The 12,424-nt window shown below is 37.9% G+C and overlaps 1 long non-coding RNA gene across 2 annotated transcripts in view; it reads left to right on the forward strand.

Annotated features, from left to right (window-relative positions):
* Positions 1 to 5,072: 5,072 nt before the first annotated feature.
* LOC138355916 (uncharacterized) overlaps positions 5,073 to 12,424 on the forward strand; it is an 8,399-nt gene continuing 1,047 nt past the window's right edge. The window contains exons 1-4 of one of the 2 annotated variants that reach the window (XR_011224060.1): positions 5,073 to 5,142; positions 6,124 to 6,201; positions 8,876 to 8,982; positions 11,711 to 11,870. This is a non-coding gene — a long non-coding RNA (uncharacterized lncRNA). Of the gene's footprint in view, positions 5,143 to 5,363; positions 5,383 to 6,123; positions 6,202 to 8,875; positions 8,983 to 11,710; positions 11,871 to 12,424 lie in introns of those variants that run through there. The other variant, XR_011224061.1, reaches the window with a different exon arrangement.

Consider the following 12,424-nt stretch of genomic DNA (forward strand, 5'->3'; position numbering starts at 1 on the left):
GCACCCTTTCTTGTCTTGATCTTTCTCTCTGCTCTTCTTCTCTTAGATTTCACGTGGCAGGTTCTTGATGACCTCCATGGAAGTGATCATTTCCCCATCCTTGTTTCCTTTTTCTCTTTTCGCCCTTCCCTCTCTTTCCCTAGGTGGCAGTTTGCTAAGGCAGACTGGACCCTATTTACCCTCAGTGCTGCTCTCCCTGACCTCTCCCTTCTGCCTCTCTCTCGCGCTCTCCTCCTTTTTCATGGCACTGTCTTCAACGCTGCCCTCCGCTCTATTCCTCGCTCTTCCTCTCGGGGTCCACGGAAGTGCATTCCCTGGTGGAATGCGGACTGTGCTCGGGCTGTCCGCTGTAAGCGTGCAGCCTGGAAGAGGCACCGCCGTAGGCAGACGACCGATTCTTTTCTTTTCTTTCGGAAAGCGAGTGCGGTGGCCCGTACGGCTAAACGTGAATGTTGGGCATCTTATGTCTCAACAATTACGTCCGAGACCCCTCTGGCCCAAATCTGGAAGCGTATCCGCAAGATAGCGGGTAAGTTCGTTCCCGATGTTTCACCGGTCCTTCACCTACATGATACTCTTGTGGCGGACCCGTTGCAGGTCGCTTCCGAACTGGGTTCCCACTTTTCTTCTGTTAGCTCTGGTCTTCATCTTCCCCAATCTTTCCTTCTTCGTAAACCTGTCCTTGAGTCTCGTCCTTTAGATTTCTGCACTCATCTTCAGCTTCCCTATAATGATCCCTTCTCTCTCTCTGAACTTCGTTCTGCCCTGGCCCTCTGCGGTTCTACGGCGGCGGGCTCCGATGGTATTCATTATGAGATGCTTCGCCATCTCCCTCCGAGCACGTCTCAGTATTTACTGAGTCTGTATAATCGGATCTGGGAGTCGTCGTCAGTCCCTGAGGACTGGCTCGATGCCGTTGTCCTCCCTGTTCGCAAACCGGGGTCTCTGGGTACTTCCCCTAAGGACTTTCGCCCTATTGCTCTCACAAGTTGTGTCTGCAAACTCTTTGAACGTATGGTTCACGTTCGTCTGATGTGGTTCCTGGAACACCATCACCTCCTCTCCCCTTCTCAATTTGGTTTCCGCAAGTGCCGCAGCACGACAGATGTCCTGGTGAACTTGGAGGTCTATATTCGTACTGCTTTTGCTGCGAAGACCTCCGTTGTTGCTGTCCTTTTTGACCTAGAAAAGGCTTACGACACCACTTGGCGTTATCATATCCTATCTCAACTTCATTCTTTTGGCCTTCCCCAGCAAACACAAATCATCTACACAACGTTCGCCTATCTCTTGCCATAGGTGTGGGAATGATTTGCATTGAGAATGGTGCAGGAGAGCCTTTGAGAAACTTTTACTCAAAAAATCCAAACACAAAGGTTTAATTATAAATTGTTTTTCTACAATTATTTTCTTCCAAATGTAAAACAAATAGTTTTTACATGTTTAAATATAAAATTTATGGTGTTTTTTTGTAAAATTCATTAATAAATTGTGAATGATATATATTGGCTGAGTGAAACCTTTATAATCCATTTAGTTATAATTTGAACAGAAAAAAGTATTTTTCCAAATTTTCTAAAAATTGCTCTTTTTAACACAATTTGACTCCTTATACATTCCACTAAACACTATATCATGTTTAAATATATAATTTATGTATTATTCTCTAAAATAATTTATATAAATTATATAAGTTGCTGGAAAGTGGTGTTAAGGATTTTGAAAACATTTTGTTGTGTTAATATGTTCTTATTAACTATGTCTCAAGTTCACAGTTTATCAAACAAGAATATTAACATTCGTCAACTCTTAAAATCTTATATGTTATCTTGCTGGTGCAAAAAAGGGTGAATCTTTAGGAACAGCTATAGTATCTATATATCACAAATGGTGTTTTCCCTAACTCAAACAATGTAGGGTTTATTATTCTACACATATTTCTAATGACTCTTAGATGTTTACATTCTCTGAAGTATAATTGTGAAGGCTGTGTCCATCACTCTCAACACAGATTCTTAAACTCGTCTCTGCAGGTTCAACTATATAATTAGTTTCCATTTTGAATTTCCATGGACATTTGTATCCAAAATGAAACCAATGTGGTTTCCTTCAGCGCCTTCAGCCAGCACATTTGCTCATTCATTTCCACAGATTCCAACAAGGTAGGGGATTTACAGAAATTTGTATATTCATATTGTTATATATTAAAAATATGAATGCAGTTCAATATGATAAGACAAATACATGAGTTTATGATAAATTCGTTTTCTGTGATATACCATTGATATGCTCTTTTTTTCTTTAAACGGCAGACTAAACTAAAGTGCTCACATCAACAGATTTGATGTATAAATGGTCAACGCTCAACAGAGTTAGTATAAATGTATTAGTATAAATCTTACTTGTCTCATTGTTAATTCACATTCAATGTCAACTTGTGGTTTTGATGTGGCACGTTTGGCCAAGACACCCCACCCCATTATGCACCCCATACCCATCTTGTGGGCGGTTGTGGAAAGGGTTACAGAGGCACATAATGGGCTCAGGGACTGAACCCCACAATTCATTTAGCTAAGCAAGTTACAATCTTGATGAGCTAGTTACAAAATTCAATATAAGTCATCACATCAACAATGGGTTCGAGATCGACCTCAAGTACAGGTTCTAAATTAAGCAACTGACATATGTGGAGAGCTAGTATCAAAATTTATATGTTTGTCCTGCACACCGTCCCCCATCCAGTGGGCAGCGGTGGATAGGTTACAATCACTTAGTTGTTATCTACAGTTAGCAAACTGGGGATATTTGGCTAAAATTTCTGGTAGCAGATCATTTTGAATGAAATATTGACACATCGCTGGAACATTGGTTATAGAATTGTCTCTAAATTCATGTATCTTTTCGCACTCCATCACATAGTGACGGAGGGTGTGCGAATAATTTTGTTGACACAGTTTACATTTGGTCAGGTCTACATCAGCAGATAATGAGAATTCCCAGAGATACTTGTAACCGAGTCTAAGCCGAGCAGTAGTAACATCTAGAAGTCTGCTGATTTTATTGGATGATCCATAGATGTGTGGCTCCTCTTGTATGATATGTATGATAGATGGAATTACTAGTTCCAGTTTCTAGGCAGGCGATGAGTACTCACAATAACCTTAATTAAGCGTCAAAACAAAAATGTGTATACTCTTTTTACTCTCCTGACCTTAGTTCTCGAGCTATGTATTTCATTTTGGTACCAACGTGTTCGCAATAACATTCTCTAGAAGAAAATCAGCAAAAACGGTCACCAAAAGTTATATGAATACCAGCACCCAATAAATACCTACGTAGATGACTCGCCGTGAGTGCCCAAGAGCAACAAAATGTTTTTACTCTTGGGATTGTTATCACTTCCACACTTGTCCTACAGCGTTAATTTTGGTATCAATGTACTCGCAATGAAATTCCCAACACGGTGATATGAATATAAATGTAGAATAATGGTCGCTGCCCACCCGCAAGAGTGTGGGAAGTGGCGGAACTGTTACCCAGTATTGGTGACAAGACGACACATGGGCGATACAGTGCTTTGAAAGTTTATAATTATATCACTGTCCTGACATTATTATTGTATGTACGTCATTCATTTTTGTGCCAATGTTTTCGCAATAGAATGTTCTATGAGCCCGTAGGTAAAAAAGAGCAACAAAGCGTAAGATAGAATAGCACCATATATAAAACAACGCTGGTACATATCAGTGAGCGTCAAACACACACGAAATGTGTGTGTTTGATGGTGGTCAAACGATGTTTGATGTGTTTGATCAGGTGATGTCCTGATCCGCATAATTAAAGTATGAATTATGTTGAGAAAAAATAAGAAAAAAGGGAAAAAACAGGGGTGGGAGAAACATGACAGAAAAAGAGTAAAAATACAATTTGGTCAACAAAACAGCATTGTTTAAAATAAAAGATATGGATTGACATTTTGGGGGTTAGGTTGGTAGGTTACATTGAGTTAATTAGGTAGTACTTAGTGTTTATCTGTTATAGATAGGAGCTGCCTGGTATGGGCCAATAGGCCTTCTGCAGTTACCTTTGTTTTTATGTTTTTGCCCTGTAACCTAAATGGTTAGAGAGGCACATATATGGGCTTAGGGACTGAACCCCACACTACATTTAGCTAAGCTGGTTACAATCTTGATGATATAGTTACAAAATTCTGTATAAGTCGTCACATTATCAATGGGTTCGAGATCAACCACAATTTCCTGAATAGATATAACAAAGGGGATATTAATAGGGTATTAAAATTGTCAACACAAGATAGAACACGAAACAATGGGTATAAATTGGATAAGTTTAGATTTAGGAAAGACTTGGGTAAATACAGGGTCAGTAACAGGGTTGTTGATTTGTGGAATTTTTCTTAACTTATAAATTTATCTTTATTTATCTTAAACTGGTTGGGAGAGGTACAGTTTTTAACATAACTGGGAAGGTCATTCCACATTCGAGGTCTCTTGATTTGTAATAAGCATTTCTAGTTTGACTAAGTCGTACTCTTGGAATATCAAATAGGTATTTGTTTCTGGTGTGGTGCTCATGGGATCTGTTACAACCTTCTAGGAAGCTTTTAAGGTCAGGATTGACATTACAGTGCAGCGTTTTATATATATAAAATACACATGAGAGTATGTGCAGGGACTTAATATCTAACATATTCAGAGATTTGAGTAAGGGGTCCATATATACTGCCCGGTTGCCTGAAATGCTATATAGGCCTACTATAGTGGCTTCAGGTATTGTATGCACTAGCTCTATCTATAAATCCAACATTATGTTTGTAAATCAACTATGTATGTATGAAAAAAAATGACTAATACGTTCGGCGAATGACTTTGACTTCAACTTCACTTTGACTTCGTTCATGTCATCGTATTTTCCGTAATATATAAAGGTTATGACAATGCAATTATATTATTGTGTGCAAATAAGTTTGAAATTTCATGTACCCTAAAAATATTAAAATAAAGAATAAGAATAATTAAATAATTGTTGTAGTAAATTGTCACACGTTCATCATACGCAAACGAACACACAGTTTGGAGCGTCAGTACAAGACCGCCGCCATTTTAAAACACGGCTTCGAATGTAAGTAATGTTTTTCTCGTACTAACACTGTGTTATACAATAGATTTGGTCTTGAATTCACAAATTTAGTTGTTACATCTGACAGAGTATGTTAGACGGTGTAATGCTGGTCCATGTTAACGTATTTGTGGGCTTGGTTGGTTTAAATGTGGAGGCGAGGCCTGGCAGTGCTGGTGTATGTGGAGGCGAGGCGAGGCCTGGCAGTGCTGGTGTATGTGGAGGCGAGGCCTGGCTGTGCTGGTGTATGTGGAGGCGAGGCCTGGCAGTGCTGGTGTATGTGGAGGCGAGGCCTGGCTGTGCTAGTGTGTATGTGGAGGCGAGGCCTGGCTGTGCTAGTGTGTATGTGGAGGCGAGGCCTGGCAGTGCTGGTGTATGTGGAGGCGAGGCCTGGCTGTGCTAGTGTGTATGTGGAGGCGAGGCCTGGCAGTGCTGGTGTATGTGGAGGCGAGGCCTGGCTGTGCTAGTGTGTATGTGGAGGCGAGGCCTGGCTGTGCTAGTGTGTATGTGGAGGCGAGGCATGTACAACACTCCCCAATAGGAAGAAAACCCACTGGGTTCTAGGCTAGGTTAGGCTTATCTGTAATAATTGAATTAAGCCTAGCAAAGCCTAGAACCTAGTTCAGTAATTTAAAAAATGTTGTAACTTGAAAAATGCCATTCAATACATTACACAATTTAAATATTTTCAGGCAATCAACACAACCCTCATGTTGGCTAACCCTCTCTCATGTTGGTCAATAATTTAATTATTTTTTTATGGAGTAATCTTTGCTGTTGAAATGTAGTCTTTTTGAGACTACATTTCAAATGTAGTGTGTGTGGAGGCGTGTATGTTAGGTATTACCTAATATACACGGTGTAATATATCTATCTGTGTGAAATAGATTAAATCCATTTATTTGATATTCAGCTAATAGTTCTGTATTTTCTACATTCATCCATGTTTTGGTAAGTGCAATAATATGTATTGTTTCATTGCAGATTAGAGATTCAAGATAGTTCTAGATTTCCGAAGTACTGAAACGCGCGCCATACAGGCTTGGTGGATCTAGGTGCAAGGTAAAATTATTTACATTTACTTTTGTATTTATATGCATATATGCATTTATATGCATTATTCTATAGAATAATAGATCTCGTAATAATTTTGCAAAAATAGTGGCATTTACTATTTTTAAAAGATTATTAAAAAATTTACTGATATGGTGCATTCGGAAGGGCGAAGAGGGAGAACGGCCTGTTGACATAGCTCGGGTGCAGGGGGGGGGGGGGGTTGTGTAAAAGCCTGGTTTGTGCCTCGGAGAGGCTATGGGATCCAGTAAGTTCAGTAGAACTTCGGTTTCAACCCTTTTACCCTGTTGTAGCTCAGTCGATTAAGGCAGTGTCTGGGATGCTCCCGGACGCAGGTTCGAATCCTCGTCACGGCCCTTGTGGATTTGTTCATTTGATGCATCACGTTATTGTGATCTGTGTGTGTAATTCTTCACTTGCTACAGCAACAGGAATGTGTGTGTATGTATTTGTGTTGTTGAATATGACCGAAAGTGTAAGATTAATGATTCTAACACAAATCGTCTGAATATTTGTTTTTCTTCACTGTCGAGAGTAGTTAAAAAAATTTACTCGAGTTTATTTTCACACTTTATTTATGGTCCTTAAGTCCCTCTCCTTAATGCTGCTGCTGTTTCTCGCATCTTTGCATCGCTTGTATGTTTGGGGGTTTGGCCTCTTGCTATATATTGATTCCATTTGTGTGTGTTTGGGTCTCAGGCCCTCTCGCAATTTCTGTTGAACAAACCCCTTTTCCTAGTTCTGCATCTCTCCTTTGGTACAAATTTTGTTGTGCTTTTATCATATATTTCACAAAACTTGACATACATTTCATTTACTTCATGTCCTATCAGCAAGTGTTTGTCAAATTCTTTAAGGAAAGTTTATCATCCTGATTGCAGATCTCTAGCGATATTATGTCAACTTCTTGTGGATTCGCAATCATTATTTAATTTACCTTTAGGTGTTCTTTCACCAGCACAGCAACACTGTACCTCTCCCAACCAGTTTAAGATAAAAACTAAGTACTAACTAATTAACTCAATGTAACCTACCTTACCCCCAAAATGACAACCCATGTCTTCTATTTTAAACAATGCTGTTTTGTTGACCAAATTGTATTTTTGTTTTTTTCTGCAATGTTTCCCCCCCCCCCACCACTCTACCACCACATTGAGTTTAGTAGCTCTGTGCACGTCAGGTGCTGTTTAATATACAGACCTACTCCTCCATTTGACCTAGTTTCTCTATCACATCTATATCACTTTGTGCTTTAGCCCTGGTGGAGCTTGGTCCACCAGGCTGTTGTTTGGAGTGGCCCGCAGATCCACATACAGTCTGCATATGATATACAGTCTGTTGATCAATTAAACTACAGTAGTTAGTTTTTATCATCCGAATGCACCAATATGTGTTCATTCTTCCCAGATGAAGGAACTAGGTAATATTCATCATCTGAATGCACCATCTGATGCTTTAACACACTCATGATACACGAGAGGTTTAAAAAACTTTTAAAACTTTTAAAACTTTTTGACCTATGTATTTAAAAGCAATTCTAAAGTTTAGAATTTTTTAGAATTTTAGAATTTTTTTAAAGTTTTAAAAGCAATTCTAAAGCAGTTGGCCCCTACGGGCCAACTGCTTTGTTCTTACCTAGCATTTTGCTTTGTTTGGGTATGAATGTTTGTGTGCCGTATATTTTGCAAAATTTGCCATATATCTCATTATTTACTCCTCTGCCTAGCAACAAGTCTGTCTAATTATACTCATTAACTGTTTTTCAAAGTTCCCCATAGTGTCCTTTATTGAAATCGAGTTCATGAACCGTTTCAATGTTCTTATTTTCTTCTAGATTATATCTTAAAGTATATTTAAATGTTATTGTTATTATTGTTATTAAATGTTATTGTGACATTGCATTGCAATTGAGCTATGTTGTTTACCATACCGTTCATTTCGTGAGTATAAGTATAGATGCCACACTTGTGACAGGTAAAACCATGCCTTTTTTGAAAAACAGCACCGTCTGTTGCACGTAAGAGCAACCCACACTATATTATGTTGCGATATTATTTCAATATTTCCGATTGTATTGATAATTTGAATTTTCATAGATTTCAATTTATTTTCATTTCGATTTAATAATTTTGTGTGACATTGCATTGAAATTGAGCTGTGTTGTTTACCATACTGTTCATTTCATGAGTATAGTTTATTTTTTTATTTTTTTCATTTCATTTTTTTAGCTGTTCTTATTTTTCAGTGATGGGAATATCAGATCATTTGATGTTCCCAATTTTCTGATGGAAGCATCAGACCATTATAGAATGCATCGGATGAGGTAGTTTGGAATGGTGGGGAGGACGAGAGGGGGGTATGGTGGGGAAGACGAGGGGACAGAGGAGAGGGTAATGGTGGGGAGGACGAGGGGACTGGGGAGTTGGGGATGGTGGGGACAGGGGAATGCTGGGGAGGACAAAGGGACAGGTGAATGGGAGATGGTGGGGGAGGAAGAAGGACAGGGGAGGGGAAAATGGTAAGGAGGACGATGGGACAGGGAAGTGGGAATAGTGGGGATGATGTGGGGACAGGGAAGTGGGAAGGACGAGAGGACTGTGGAATGGGGAATAGCAAAGTGAATTATAATTATATATATGAATTAATTCTTATAAATTTCCAGAAGCCTGTATCAACACCCACACTAATGCAACTGAAAGAGATGTTGAGACAAGTATTGCTGATATGTTGAAGAACGCCCCAAACAAACTCGGTGGAAACAGATACAAGGTAAAGTTTGCCAATTTGCTGTAGTCTAATTCAATTTCTTTTTAGTAATCTTCGAGAACATTTATGCTATGAATAAGATAAAATAATGTAACTGATTTTGATTTATTTACTATTTATTATTTATTTACCGTTATTAGTATAATAGATCTCGTAATAATTTTGCAAAAATAATGGCATTTACTATTTTAAAAAGCTCGGGTGCAGGGGGGGGGGGGTTATGTAAAAGCCTGGTTTGTGCCTCGGAGAGGCTATGGGATCCAGTAAGATCGTCCTTCCTTTCCTCCCTAGAATCTGGATGTAGCAGGTGCTCAATTGTCAAAAGTGAAAAATTGGTTTTGTCTTCCGAATGCACCATTTCTGTAAATTTGCTAATAATCTTTTAAAAATAGTAAATGCCATTATTTTTGCAAAATTATTACGAGATCTATTATACTAATAACGGTTTGATAAAATACAGTAGACTGCCTACTGGATAATAGTTCCAGTCCACCTGTAGACAGGGATCTCACATCAGCTTGTATATTATACAAGGATAAGATTTGATTTACTTTTGTATTTATATGCATATATGCATTTATATGCATTATTCTCTAGAATAATAGATCTCGTAATAATTTTGCAAAAATAGTGGCATTTACTATTTTAAAAAGCTCGGGTGCAGGGGGGGGGGGGGTTTGTGTAAAAGCCTGGTTTGTGCCTCGGAGAGGCTATGGGATCCAGTAAGATCGTCCTTCCTTTCCTCCCTAGAATCTGGATGTAGCAGGTGCTCAATTGTCAAAAGTGAAAAATTGGTTTTGTCTTCCGAATGCACCATTTCTGTAAATTTGCTAATAATCTTTTAAAAATAGTAAATGCCATTATTTTTGCAAAATTATTACGAGATCTATTATACTAATAACGGTTTGATAAAATACAGTAGACTGCCTACTGGATAATAGTTCCAGTCCACCTGTAGACAGGGATCTCACATCAGCTTGTATATTATACAAGGATAAGATTTGATTTACTTTTGTATTTATATGCATATATGCATTTATATGCATTATTCTCTAGAATAATAGATCTCGTAATAATTTTGCAAAAATAGTGGCATTTACTATTTTAAAAAGCTCGGGTGCAGGGGGGGGGGGGGTTTGTGTAAAAGCCTGGTTTGTGCCTCGGAGAGGCTATGGGATCCAGTAAGATCGTCCTTCCTTTCCTCCCTAGAATCTGGATGTAGCAGGTGCTCAATTGTCAAAAGTGAAAAATTGGTTTTGTCTTCCGAATGCACCATTTCTGTAAATTTGCTAATAATCTTTTAAAAATAGTAAATGCCATTATTTTTGCAAAATTATTACGAGATCTATTATACTAATAACGGTTTGATAAAATACAGTAGACTGCCTACTGGATAATAGTTCCAGTCCACCTGTAGACAGGGATCTCACATCAGCTTGTATATTATACAAGGATAAGATTTGATTTACTTTTGTATTTATATGCATATATGCATTTATATGCATTATTCTCTAGAATAATAGATCTCGTAATAATTTTGCAAAAATAGTGGCATTTACTATTTTAAAAAGCTCGGGTGCAGGGGGGGGGGGGGTTTGTGTAAAAGCCTGGTTTGTGCCTCGGAGAGGCTATGGGATCCAGTAAGATCGTCCTTCCTTTCCTCCCTAGAATCTGGATGTAGCAGGTGCTCAATTGTCAAAAGTGAAAAATTGGTTTTGTCTTCCGAATGCACCATTTCTGTAAATTTGCTAATAATCTTTTAAAAATAGTAAATGCCATTATTTTTGCAAAATTATTACGAGATCTATTATACTAATAACGGTTTGATAAAATACAGTAGACTGCCTACTGGATAATAGTTCCAGTCCACCTGTAGACAGGGATCTCACATCAGCTTGTATATTATACAAGGATAAGATTTGATTTACTTTTGTATTTATATGCATATATGCATTTATATGCATTATTCTCTAGAATAATAGATCTCGTAATAATTTTGCAAAAATAGTGGCATTTACTATTTTAAAAAGCTCGGGTGCAGGGGGGGGGGGGGTTTGTGTAAAAGCCTGGTTTGTGCCTCGGAGAGGCTATGGGATCCAGTAAGATCGTCCTTCCTTTCCTCCCTAGAATCTGGATGTAGCAGGTGCTCAATTGTCAAAAGTGAAAAATTGGTTTTGTCTTCCGAATGCACCATTTCTGTAAATTTGCTAATAATCTTTTAAAAATAGTAAATGCCATTATTTTTGCAAAATTCCTGAATATTGTCAAAATGACGGAAACCCATATGTCAAAAACACATGGAGATATACCAATCCTGGAAGACATTCTTCCATCCCCACTTGAAACTGTTGAGCAGGTGGAAAGTCTGTCACATGAGCTAAAAGTTAACAGTGAATATAAAAAGAGTATGGTAAGTGTTGCTTAATTCTTTTAGCCTGAGTATGGTAAGTGTTGCTGAATTTTTTTAGCCTTGTACATATGTCTTTTGATTAGTTTTTTTGCAGATGAAGGAAGGTGGGGTGGCACATAATTGATTGTTCAGTGTTATGTTTAAGGTACAAATAAAACAAAAGCAAAAGTTACTCAAATTCGTTGATTTTTGTAATAGTTAAGAAGGAAAATATTTTAATGCTATTTATTTAATACAGTTGGAAATTAGAAAATCTAATGTTGAGATTGAAAGATATATATTATTCTCTATTACCTTACAGCTTATGCATTATTTTAACAGGTCCAGACGCTGTCTTAAATGGGCGGTGCAAGCTGTGGAGACACAGTGAGACGAATGATGAGGAGGATAGGGACCTATGGGGTCTGGTCTCAGTATTCACTCGTTGGGCGCAAGAGGAAACGTGTCTTCAAAACCTTGGATATTTGTAATGTAATAATAAGTACGTAAATTTGACATTTTTTTGGATTATATATATGTCTGCATGTATTATGTATTATACTTGCATGCTTGTTAATGACTTGTATTCTAGTCTTGTGGGTATCTCCTTTCTCCTACGGGCCAAATGCTTTGTTCTTACCTAGCATTTTGCTTTGTTTGGGTATGAATGTTTGTGTACCTTCATTGTATATTTTGCAAAATTTGCCATATATCTCATTACTCCTCTGCCTAGCAACAAGTCTGTCTAATTATACTCAATAACTATTTTTCAAAGTTCCCCATAGTGTCCTTTATTGAAATAGAGTTCATGAACCGTTTCAATATCCTTATTTTCTTCTAGATTATATCTTAAAGTATATTTAAATGTTATTGTGACATTGCATTGCAATTGAGCTGCGTTGTTAACCATTCTGTTCATTTCATGAGTATATTTTATTTTCTATTTTTTCATATCATTTTTTTTATCTGTTTATTTTTCAGTGATGGGAATATCAGATCATTTGATGTTCCCATCAGAAAATTGGGAAAGTCAGATCTTTTGATGTTCCCAATTTT

The sequence above is a fragment of the Procambarus clarkii genome, chromosome 69 (genome assembly GCF_040958095.1).
Source record: "Procambarus clarkii isolate CNS0578487 chromosome 69, FALCON_Pclarkii_2.0, whole genome shotgun sequence".
In the NCBI taxonomy this organism is placed as follows: domain Eukaryota; kingdom Metazoa; phylum Arthropoda; class Malacostraca; order Decapoda; family Cambaridae; genus Procambarus; species Procambarus clarkii.